The sequence below is a fragment of the Anolis carolinensis genome, unplaced genomic scaffold (assembly GCF_035594765.1).
Source record: "Anolis carolinensis isolate JA03-04 unplaced genomic scaffold, rAnoCar3.1.pri scaffold_8, whole genome shotgun sequence".
NCBI lineage: Eukaryota > Metazoa > Chordata > Lepidosauria > Squamata > Dactyloidae > Anolis > Anolis carolinensis.
The window spans coordinates 25,919,455-25,932,635 of NW_026943819.1; positions in this window are offsets into that span (position 1 = coordinate 25,919,455).

The following is a 13,181-nucleotide window of genomic DNA, read 5'->3' on the forward strand; positions in this document are numbered from 1 at the left end:
TTCAAAAACATGCATATGTGAGTAGAACTTTTTCCCACAAGGTGACCACTTGAACACGGAGGTACTGCTCCGGCGGGAAGGTAACGGCGTTCCATGTAGTCATGCCAGCCACATGACCTTGGAGGTGTCTATGGACAACGCTGGCTCTTTGGCTTAGAAATGGAGATGAGCACCAAACCCCAGAGTCAGACATGACTGGACTTAACATCATGGGAAACCTTTACCTTTAAGTTAGACTTACACCATTAGAACTCACTTTTTGGGTTGATGGCAAATTAAGAATTCATTACTGACAATAGGAATGTACAGAATGACAGAAATCCATACCATTTTTGGTTCTGTTTTCAGATGCTCCCTGTTCCATTTTGGGGACAATTTTGAAGTTTCAGAAGGGGTGACATTTGGATCCATAATGTATGTATGTTTTGCTGGTTGTGCCTCTGTTCAGAAGATTTCACTTCACTTTCCGTCTCTTGTGAGAATTGGATTTTGAAAAAATTGGAAACAAGGATTAGAGATAAAGCTTCAGTGGAGACACTTTCCTTCTTAATAACCCTTTCAGGAGTGAAATTACCTTCCGAAGGATAGATTCTTCTCCTTCCCTGTTGTCTCAGCCTCATTCTTAACTCGGAGTCATTTGTAACTCAGGGATGGCCGATACTCTGAAGAGCAACATCATCACACAAACGTGGACAGTCCTAAGGGATGAAGTTATGAAGTAGCAATAAAAGTAATATTATGGTTGGGGGTCACCACAATATGAGGAACTGTATTAAAGAGTTGCGGTATTAGGAAGGTCGAGAACCACTGCTTGAGAGGTTTGTTTCTCTGTCATAATTAGGCCTATCTGGGTGAAACTTGGCACATTTATGGCTGCAAGCCTGCCAAGTTCCAGAAAGTTTTGCCAACCCACTGATTTTTGGGGAATTTTTAAATCTTCCCAAATTTAATCAAAAGCTTTGAGGGGTTGTGTTTCATTCTGTTAAGGCTTTGGCTAGGTCCTGCTCAGTTCCGTTTTCGACGGTTCAGCTGCCAAGTCCCCAAAATTACCCGAAATCCAAAGCCTACAGAATTTCAAACACCCCTAATAACAACCACAATCCCCTTCATCCACCTTTTCTTATAGAGGGAGGGACAGCAGATGAGAGTCCGGCTCTTTCCTTATATTAGCAGAACAATGACCAGTATTGATGGCATACATCTCACCATATTAAAACAGTGGATGTGGCTCTTAATGAGACATGCCGCATTATCACAGGGTGTCCTATGTTCTACACCACTGGAGAAATTATGCTGTTTAGCCAGCATTGCACCATGTGACATCCACCGGGAAGAGGCAGCATGCAATGAAAGGACCAAGGCATTGACATCTCCGGCCCATCCCTGCTTAGATATCAGCCAGCACACCAACACCATAAATCAAGATCTACAGAGATATTTACACGAACACCCTAGCAAGCAAGAGTCCAAAAGTGGCAGGCTAAGACCCAGAACATCAGTTAGTGGCTGACGCCAGATGAGAAACTTCCTCCTGGGCACACAGAAGCCTGGGTGACACAGAAGGAGCTAAACAAACTGCGCTCTGGAACTGCGACATGCAAAGCCAACCTTAAGAAATGGGCCACAAAGTGGAATCCATGACATGTGAGTACGGAGAAGAGCAGACCAAAGACCACCTATGACACTGCAGCCTGAGCCCTGCCACATGCACAAGTGAGGACCTTCTTATAGCAACACCAGAGGCATTCCAAGTGGCCAGCTACTGGTCAAAGGACATTTAATACAATGCCAAGTTTTTTAAAACTTTTTTTGGTGTTTCCAAATACATTACAACTTGTACCCTTGGTTGGCTTCTGACATGATAAATAAATAGCAGAACAATGTCATTATGTGCTTTTAGAAGACACACGGAAATTTTTGTGGAATCGTGGATGCTTGCGGTTCATCATCAAGGTGGCACAATGGATTAAAGCCTTGTGATTTGAAGGTTGGGTTGCATTCCTGAAAGCTGCCAGGTTCGAATCCAACCCAGGGAGAGTATTGATGAGCTCCCTCTATCAGCTCCAGCTTCATGCAGGGACAAGAGGGAAGCCTCCCACAAGGATGGTAAAAACATCAAAACATCTGGGCACCCCCTGGGCAACATCCTTGCAGACAGCCAATTTTCTTACACCAGAAGCGACTTGCAGTTTCTCAAATCGCTCCTGACACAAAAAAAATATATAATCAAGCTAAAGGAAAAGAGGAAAAGGAAAAGAGCCTCCAGTGGCTCAGTGTGTTAAAGCACTGAGCTGCTGAACTTGCAGATCGAAAGGTCCCAGGTTCAAATCCGGGGAGCAGAGTGAGCACCCGCTGTTAGCTCCAGCTTTTGCCAACCTAGCAGTTCGAAAACATGTGAGTAGATCAATATGAGTAGATCAATAGGTACCGCCCCGGCGGGAAGGTAACGGCGCTCCATGCAGTCATGCCTATGGCCACATGACCTTGGAGGTGTTTATGGACAACGCCGGCTCTTCGGCTTAGAAATGGAGATGAGCACCAACCCCCAGAGTCAGACATGACTGGACTTAACGTCAGGGGAAGCCTTTACTTTTTTTAAAGGAAAAGAACCGGATACTAGTTTGCCACTCTCCCTTCTTTTCACCAACCAGGAAATTGATAGGTTTGGGGGGGGCTGTGTCTGAGAAAACCAGGAAATTGACCACTTTCCATACCTCACAACCTCTGAGGATGGCTGCCATAGATGTGGGCGAAACGTCAGGAGAGAATACTTCTGGAACATGGCCACACAGCCCGAAATACATACAACAACCCTGTGATCCTGGCCATGAAAGCCTTCGACAACAATTTGACCACTTTGATGACTGTTGTTATTTTCTGGGGCATTGGATAGGAAACAGTTGTAGCTCCATCTCATGATGGATACCGATGCATTCAGAATCCAGCAATATTCATGTTGTAATGTGAGATTTGATTGTCCTTTGAACGTGCGTGCATTGTCGGAGGCTTTCATGGCCGGGATCACACGGGCTGTATGGCCGTGTTCCAGAAGCATTCTCTCCTGACGTTTCGCCCACATCTATGGCAGGCATCCTCAGAAGTTGGGGGTCCTCGGAAACCCCAACATGTTCCACACACAGTCCCAACATCTGAGACAACGACTAGATTCCGCTCCCCATTTTTCAGCCCGAATGTCGTGAAGACAGGTATGTTTGCTCTCTGGCGAAGTGGTGTTTTGGGTTTTCAAAGCGGCTTTGGTTTGGAGGATGTTTTAACCGGGGCCAAACCTCTGCACTGACCCTTTGCAGATCATCTGGTTCATGCAGCATGATTAGTAAGTGTGTGGGAGTTTGAAAATAACCTGTGGAGGAGGCGCTTTAATGAGCAATTATCATTCCTTTCCATTGACTTCTGAGAATCTCCATGTGTTTAGTCATCTTCATCATCATCATCGTCTTCTTGGGAAGAATGGAGGGCGAACACTCCTTCCCAGATGTTAGAATGAGCGACTCGCTCTGGAATATTCTTCCGACTGGTGCGCTCCGCCATTGTCGACTATTAAAATAATTGGGCGCTGAATATTCTGACCCGATAATGCAATGAGAGTCTTGGCAAGCTTTCCGAGGGGCTGTGATTGCGGAAGAAGGAGGAGGAGGTGAGGGGAACGTTTGCCAGAACAAAGGGAAGGAGAAATCTGTATGCAGAAGCTCACCTCTAACATCATTTTAAGTAGGACTCCTTTGGCCTCTGAAATTGGGCCTTCCAGCAAGGAAGATGAGGGGGGGAGAGACAAAAAATGTCTGGCTTTTGCATTTCCACATTCACTCACAGGTGAAATTATTTCTCTCCCAAGAAAACAGATTTTCAAAAAGGATTGCAAATACAGCCAGTGATGTTTTAAAAAGCAGGCGATGAAACCTGATGCAAACTCCCCATTGCCAATGCTGTGTTTTAGGAGGGGGAGGTCTCTTTCTTATTCTATTCTACCCAAGAAGAACTCATAATTGGATTCAAATACAAATCAGCGCATTGGGGATGGAGGTGGCGCGGATGCTGCACTCGCGGGTGGTTCTTTCTCTTTTGTCACCCGGATCAGACTCAGTGAATTGCATTGGCTCTTGTCTTTTTTTTCTCTCCACGTTGTCTTTTGGCCGGGCCTCAGTTGGAACTCATTAAGTTCGGAGGGGCCTGCGCTTGGGGAATAACAAGTCTGGGACGTTTAACTTTGATCTGAAGAAGCTGGAGAAGAAAAGGACGGAAATTGTAGCAGACGGCGTGGAGTGGCTTGATTAGCTGGCCCGGACTGATAAACTTTTCTGCCTGGGTTGGAGGGATCGGCCATTCGGAAGAGCCTTCGGGAGCCAGACAAAGGAGGCAGCCGTTGCCTTTGTCCAAAGGCCAGTGTGTTCCCATCGAGTCTCATTATTGTCTTGCTCACAGGGCTGAAGTGAAGCTTGAACCCCGCCCCTCCGGAGATGCAACAGAAACGGTGGTGGAAGCAGGTGGAAGGAGCAAAGACCGGGAAGTTAAAACCCGATTTGCCCTTAATTTGATTTCTCCATGCACCCCAAGTTCCAGTCTAGCCCCTTTTTGCATATTTGTCACCTTGGTGATGGAGACCTGGAAAGCATCTGCTCAATGACCGATGCTGGTGGCCAGTGACCCAAACAAGAGGGACTATCTCATCCATCCGTGATGGGATGGAGCTTGCCATTGCCATTGCTTGTATCAGAATTTACCCTGTTTCCCCTAAAATAAGACATCCCCAGAAAATAAGACCTAGTAGAGGTTTTGCTGAATTGCTAAATATAAGGCCTCCCCCAAAAGTAAGACCTAGCAAAGTTTTTGTTTGGAAGCATGCCCGCCAAACAGAACACCAGAGCATTCAGGATCGGTAAATGTACATATTAGTTGTACATGGAAATAATGGTAGTAACAAGAAATTCTTGATAGGATTCACAGTTTGTCTGGTTATGCTGGTTTGTGATGACAACTACTGTACAGTATACAATAAATGTTCATTTTTTTTTGTTCCACAACAAATGTAAATTCTTCTTCATGGAAAAATAAGACATTCCCTGAAAATAAGACCTAGAGCATCTTTGGGAGCAAAAATTAATATAAGACACTGTCTTATTTTTGGGGAAACACAGTATTTATTTATGTACAGTATTTCTATTCCACCTTTCTCACCTCGAACGGGGGCTAAGGGCGGATTACAATGAAGATACAGTAGAGTCTCACTTATCCAACATAAACGGGCCGGGAGAATGTTGGATAAGCGACTATGTTGGATAATAAGGAGGCATTAAGGAAGAGCCTATTAAACATCAAATTAGGTTATGATTTTACAAATTAAGCACCAAAACATCATGCTATACAACAAATTTGATAGAAAAAGCAGTTCAATGCGCAGTAATGTTATGTTGTAATTACTGTATTTACAAATTTTGCACCAAAATATCACGATGTATTGAAAACATTGACTACAAAAATGCGTTGGATAATCCAGAACATTGGATAAGTGAGACTCTACTGTATATATTGTTGGAATCACAGACGCCTTAAAGGGCCAGACTTAAAAGTGACTTCAAAACAGAGTTTAATTAAAACAAAAGAAAAGGGACGCAGAGAAACTAAAATGCAGTTCCACTGGTCAAAACTCAAAAAACCAAACCAGACCTGGTCCAAAAGGTTAACAGAAATATAATCCAGATTAAATGGATGCAAAGAGCAAGAAGTCAAACAAAGCGCCCTGAGGCAAAACAAAAAGGCACAGTACACAAATGGTTAACAAAAAGAGTTGCAGGAAGAGAAGCGTCGTCAGCCGAAGTCCAGGGTCGAAGCAGGAGAAATCCAAAACAGCGTTGCTCCAGTGTCCACAGAAGCAGCGTCTTTAGCCAAACCGGTCTAGGTCCAAACTGCAGATCCGAATCCAACGCCGAACACGAAACAGGCAGCAACAAGTCTGCAAGAATCTTTACCAATATACAGCACACAAACGCACACCAACACCTTGCCTTCTGCAAAGACCCCTGAACCCACTTTTATCTACAAACCATCATCAGAGGATGAACTGACCACCGCCCCATCATCATCTCCCACAGCTGCTCCCAACTCTTCACGTGAATTCCCTTGCCTTTCCCTCCAATTCCCCCATCTCCTGTCAAGACTTAGATCCCCCAAGACTCAGTTGGACCCCCTGATTGCCAGTCTTCACTCCCAGAGAACCCCATAAAGGTATCACTAGTTGTTGTCACCTCACAAATAGCTTGCACTTCTCTTATCTTAGTCCAATCCATGGTTTCTCCTTCACTCATTGAATCCCTCAAATGACTCCTCATCTGTAGGTGCTGTAAGTATGTCCCGGATCCTCTTTCTCTGCTGCTCATCATCAGATTCCTGCTCCCGAGTAACCCTTCAAATACTGTGGGTTCATTCCAAAGACTCCAGAGAATTTTGCAGCTTTGATGATTCATGAGTTTGATCAACACGTTCTCACTAGGAATCTCGAGATCAGGGGTCCCCAAACTAAGGCCCGGGGGCCCTCCAAGGTCATTTATCTGGCCCGCGCCCTCGGTTTTAGACTTAGGCTCGCCCTAAGTCTGAAATGACTTGAAGGTACACAACAACAGCAACATTAGCAACAACAATCCTAGTTAACTTGACTATCTCATCAGCAAGAAGCAGGCCCACACTTCCCATTGAAATCCTGGTAGGTTTATATGGGTTAAAATTGTTATTATTTTTAAATATTGTATTGTTCTTTCATGTTGTGGATTGTAGATGGTAAACGGAAGCTCTTACTTGTGCCCGAGAGCCCGGAGTCACCCTGTAGAACAATGACACACCACTCAGATTTGCAGAACAAATAATACAAGATGTCAGGACCCAGGCTGCAGAGCACCAATAACCATGTGCAGAGACCAGATTCTATCTAATATCTTTATTAAAGAAATATATAAAGTCAATAAAAACAAGTGAAGAATATAGTTCAGAAGCAGACCTTTCAGGAAAGGCCAAATATAGTCCAGGAAAATATTGTCCAATATAAGATATTAGAGTGCAAAGTTATAATCCATTAATCGAAACACACACTTTGCCAAGCAATAGTGTGGGGAGATGACAAGGTCTTTAGTCTATTGAAGCTTGACAACAAGGCTGAAACATAGGCTTGATTCTTGGCTGGATCAAAGACTTGAAACGTGGGAACATGAAGCATGAAACAAGGTCCGTGGCAAAACGTGAGACAAGGCAAGACTTGAAACTAGATCCGGGAAGCAGGGAACAAGGAATACGAAGTCCACACACGATCTCTCTCTCAGGCTGATCAATTGACTCCGCAAGGTTCCCCTTGCGGCAAAACCCCTATATAGGGTCTTGTTTTCCCGCCAACAGAACACTTTCCCTGGAGAACAAGAAGCGAAACCCAACTCTGTCCAGATGCATGACTCCTTAGACTTTCCCAAGGGAAGCAGACCTAATCAGCTAGTTGTTTGGCAGCGATTCTGAGACTCCGGCGATTAGCCTCCCTGGCTCCTCTATCTCTATTATAATTGTCCTTTCGGGAAAACAGGGGAGAATTCTGCCCAAGGCTTGTTTGGTTAACTTCCTGAGGGCAAACATCCTCCAGGTGGAGAGGCTCCGATTCAAGCTGAACCGGTGGAAATCCCATGTTTTCCTCCTCGTCTGCCACAATAGCACTAGGAACGGGACTACAAGGCCCATGAGACATCACACAAGAACTTTACTAATTCCAAGAGATCCAAAGAACAATGATATTCACAATGGTCCCTCTGATTGCTTACAGAAACCCAGCAGTCATAAACAGTCCTTTTTCAGTCCATAAATCTGCTTCAGTGAAGAATACAGTTCTGGTTCTTCATCCTCTTTTCCCAGCAGCAAACAAGGCCTCAGAAATAGCAAGGACTCTCTGAGTACAGAGCCATCTTCCCCAGGCAGTACTCAGTCACTACACAGACTCACACTGAACAAAAACTTGTTCAAACCGGTACTCCAGCAGCAGAACAGAAACAGTTTCAAATCAAATTCCCAGGTCTTTGCAGGCTCAGACAATCAGCTTCCCGCACTTCATTTTCCAGTTGACACACAAATAAAGCACAATGTCTTTGCAAACCATAACATTTCGTTGGCTTTTTTTTCTTTTGCAGTACAAATAAGACATATGCAGTGTGCATAGGAATTTGTTCATATTTTTTTAAAAACTATAGTCTGGCCCCCCAATACTCTGAGGGACCCTCTGCTTAAAAAGTTTGAGGACCCCTGCTCTAGATCCTCCAGGGCGACTCTATGATCCACTTACACTAGATTCCTATTGATGTGTTCTCTCTAGTAAAAAAAAATCAGATTTCTAATCACGTTTTTCTCCTTTTACGGAGACTCTGCACCCCAACTTCTGAGGAAATGGAAAGCCTACTGTAGTTCAATGAATGCCAGGTACTGCAGGCTCCGTTTCAGTGGGAAGAACTGACAAAGGAGGACTCCTTGTCTTTAAAAAATTCCCCTATGCAATTCATGGGCTCTCCATTAGTCAAGAGATGTCTTGAAGGCAGACATACCCATACAAAAATGTGTCTGAGTCCCAGAATGTAATGCAGTGGTTTAGCATAATTGCAGACATCCGTAAAGTGATAGCATTACATTTTTCCATTATGCCACAAGGATGGCACATTTCAAGTATCCTTCCAGTCCTTGAATGGATTGTCAACCCTTATTTGCCTCTGCATGTGTATATTTCCCATTAATGGCAATGCTTATACTACGAGACTAAAGATGCTGGTAGATGCTTCCTAATGTTGCCATTCACAGTCTTGTCTTCTTCCTGCAACAGTTGCCCCTACTCAAATGCCTCCCGTCTCTTGCCCTCTGACACACATTGCTTCATTATTGCTTGCCTAATTAGTCGCTCGTTAGTCACCGCCACCTGCATTTCTTCTCCTTCTTGACAATTCTCTGGTTCTATCTTGTTCTTTTTTCACAGATTGCTTTGAGCATTGGAAACCATTGCAAAAAGAGACGTCTGCCCAGAACATTTTTGGAAGGATAAAGTTGGAAGAAACCAAGAGGTAGGATGGAGCAGAAGGCTTTGAGCTGCACACCTTATTATTATTATTACTATTATTATTATTAAGCCCAGAAAACTCACAACCCTATTGTTATTATTGACACAACAACATAGTATGACACAGCAAACAAGATAGATATGCTGGATTTTGTATCACAAAATCACAAGTCGAACACTTCCCAAGCGTCTAGGACTGTGTGATGTATTTTCAGATGATGCGCGCAGATCCCAGTAGGGTGGCCTTTTGCAGTTGACAGATCGTGATTTTGTCAATGTTTATTGTTTCCAAATGCCGGCTGAGATCTTTTGGCACAGCACCCAGTTTGCCCATCACCACCTGTACTTGTTTATGGTTTATGGGGTATACAAATAATAATAATAATAATAATAACAATAATAATAATAATAATGGGGTTGTTGTGAGTTTTACAGGCTTCTTCTTCCTATTATCAATAATAATAATAATAATAATAATAATAATAATAATAATAATCCCAGAAAACTCACAATGCATTATTATTATTATTATTATTATTATTATTATTATTATTATTGTATGACACAGCAAACAAGATAGATATGCTGGATTTTGTATCACAAAAGCACAAGTCGAACTCTTCCCAAGTGTCTAGGACTGTGTGATGTATTTTCGGATGATGCGTGCAGATCCCAGTAGGGTGGCCTTTTGCAGTTGGCAGATTGTGATTTTGTCAATGTCTATTGTTTCCAAATGCCGGCTGAGATCTTTTGGCACGTCACCCAGTGTGCCGATCACCACCGGGACCACCTGCACTGGTTTCTGCCAGAGTCGTTGAAGTTCGATCTTGAGGTCCTGATAACGGCTGAGTTTTTCCTGTTGTTTTTTGTCAATGCGACTGTCACCTGGGATGGTGACATCAATGATCCAAACCTTTTTCTTTTCCACAACTGTGATGTCTGGTGTGTTGTGTTCCAGAACTTTGTCAGTCTGGATTCAGAAGTCCCACAGTATCTTTGTGTGCTCATTTTCCAATATTTTTGCAGGTTTGTGATCCCACCAGTTCTTTGCTGCTGGGAGGTGGTACTTGAGGCATAAGTTCCAATGAATCATTTGGGCCACATACTTGTGCCTCTGTTTGTAGTCTGTCTGTGCGATTTTCTTACAGCAGCTGAGGATATGATCAATGGTTTCATCGGTTTCCTTGCACAGTCTGCATTTTGGGTCATCAGCTGATTTTTTTGATCTTGGCCTGAATTGCCTTTGTTCTGATGTCTTGCTCCTGGGCTGCAAGGATCAGGCCTTCTGTCTCCTTCTTCAGTGTCCCATTCGTGAGCCATAGCCAGGTCTTCTCCTTATCAGCTTTTCCTTCAATTTTGTCAAGGAACTTTCCATGCAATGTTTTGTTGTGCCAGCTGTCAACTCTAGTTTGTAGTGCGGTTTTCTTGTACTGATTTTTTGTACTGTGCTTTGAGGTGTTTCTGATTTTTGACTTCAATCAAAGCATTATTATTATTATTATTATTATTATTATTATTATTATTATTATTAGTGTACCGCGCTTTCATCTTTTAAACGAGACACAGAATAGTCATTGCTACGGCTGGGACAGAGTATCTCAATTTTGCTAGCTCCATCACAGCGCTCCCGACAAAAGAAAGCTGAATTGAACCAGATTTTGTCCCACTTCTTGTGAATTTGAATGATCAAGGCAGCTATATATAGCGAGTGGGGAAAGCAGGGCATTGTGAAACTGTGAAAGTAGGCCAGTGGGTGGCAGGAAATAATACTATTTTTTTTAAAAGAGAAAAGCAGAGTGTTATGTTGCCAGGGCTCCACAAGGAGGATATCCAAGGCTTTGCAAAGCTCTTCTTTCAGCACAGAATGAAAAGGCGAGACGGGAATCCAGCCATGCCTTCAGTCGGTGGCTCATTACACACTGCAATGTATTCTTGTCAAAGCGAAAAGCTTTATCCTATTAATTCAGGCCATCAGAGGTAGACAGTGGCTTTCGTTGCTGGGTTTTAGTCCAAACTTTAAAGGAGCTTCACAAAGTATAGGACCAGTTTTAGGGTAGATTGCAACACCTTGGATATTTCCTTTAGAATACAACCGCAAAACCGCTGTGAATCTACCAACCCGCTGACTGAGATGCAATGGAGCACATTTTCACTGAATTAATATCCATCTACATCAGTGGTTCTCAACCTTCCTAATGCTATGACCCCTTAATAAGTTCCTCACATTGTGGTGACCCCCAACCATAACATTATTTCCGTTGCTACTTCATAACTGTAATTTTGTTACTGTTGTGAATCGTAATGTAAATATCTGATCTGCAGGATGTATTTTCATTCACTGGACCACATTTGGAACCCTATACCCAAATTTGCATACTGGTGGGGTTGGGGGAAATTGATTTTGTCATTTGGGAGTTGTAGTTGCTGGGATTTATAGTTTACCTACAATCAAAGAGCATTCTGAACTCCACTAACAATGGGATTGAACCAAACTTGGCACATAGAAAATACAGGAATGGTTTGGTGGGCATTGGCCTTGAGTTTTGGAGTTGTAGTTCTCCTACATCAAGAGAGAACTGCAGACTTAAACAATGATGGAACTGGACCAAATTTTACACGAATTGTCAGGACCCAGGCTGCAGAGCACCAATAACCATGCGCAGAGACCAGAATCTATCTAATATCTTTATTAAGGAAATATATAAAGTCAATAAAAACAAGTGTAGAATATAGTTCAGAAGTAGACCTTTCAGGAAAGGTCAAATATAGTCCAGGAAAATAATGTCCAATATGTGATATTAAAGTCCAAAGTTATAATCCAATAACCGAAACACACACTTTGCCAAGCAAAGTGTGGGGAGAAGACAAGGTCCTTAAGTCCATGGAAACGTGGCAATTAGGCTGGAAAGCAAACTTGATACTTGGCTAGAACAAGACTTGAAACAAGGCAACAAGAGCAAAAACAAGGTCCGTGGCAAACGCGGGACAAGGCAAGGCTGGAAACTTGATCCGGGAAACAGGGAACTGGACTACGAAGTCTACACACGATCTCACTCCTCCAGCTGACGAATTGACTCCGCAAAGTTTCCTTTGCGGCAAACACCTAAATAGGGTCTCGTTTCCCGCCAGAAGAACACTTTCCCTGGAGAACTAGAAGTGAAACTCAACTTAGTCCAGATGCAAGACTCCTTAGAATTTCCCAAGGGAAGCAGACTTAATCAGCTAATTGTTTGACTGCGATTCTGGCGCTTCGGCGCTTCGCCTCCCTAGCGCCTCTATCTTTATTATAATTGTCTTTACGAGAAAACGGGGGAGAATTCTGCCCAAGGCTTGTTTGGCTGACTTCTTGAGGGCAAACATCCTCCAGGTGCAAGGGCTCCGTTTCTGGCTGAAACGTTGTAAATCCCATGTTTTCCTCTTCGTCTGCCACAATAGTACTAGGAACGGGACTACATGGCCCATGAGACATCACACGAATACTCAATATGCCCAAGTTGCAGGGATTTATAGTTCACCTACAATCAAAGAGCATTCTGATCTCCACTAACAATGGGATTGAACCAATTTTGGCACACAGAACTCCCATGACCAACAGAAAATACTGGAAGGGTTTGGTGGGCACTGACCTTGAGTTTTGGAGTTGTAGTTCACCTACATCAAGAGAGCACTGTAGACTTAAACAATGATGGAACTGGAGCAAATTTGACACAAATACTCAATATGCCCAAGTTTGAACATTGGTAGAGTTTGGGGAAAATAGACCTTGATATTTGGGAGTTGTAGTTGCTGGGATTTATAGTTCACCTACAATCAAAGAGCATTCTGAACTCCACCAATGATGGAATTGAACCAATTTTGGCACACAGAACTCCCATGTTCAACAGAAAATACAGGAATGGTTTGGTGGGCATTGACCTTGAGTTTTGGAGTTGTAGTTCACCTACATCAAGAGAGCACTGTGGACTCAAACAATGATGGATGTGGACTAAACTTGGCATGAATACTCAATATGCCCAAATGTGAACACTGGTGGAGTTTGGGGGTAATAGACATTGATATTTGGGAGTTGTAGTTGCTGGGATTTATAGTTCACCTACAG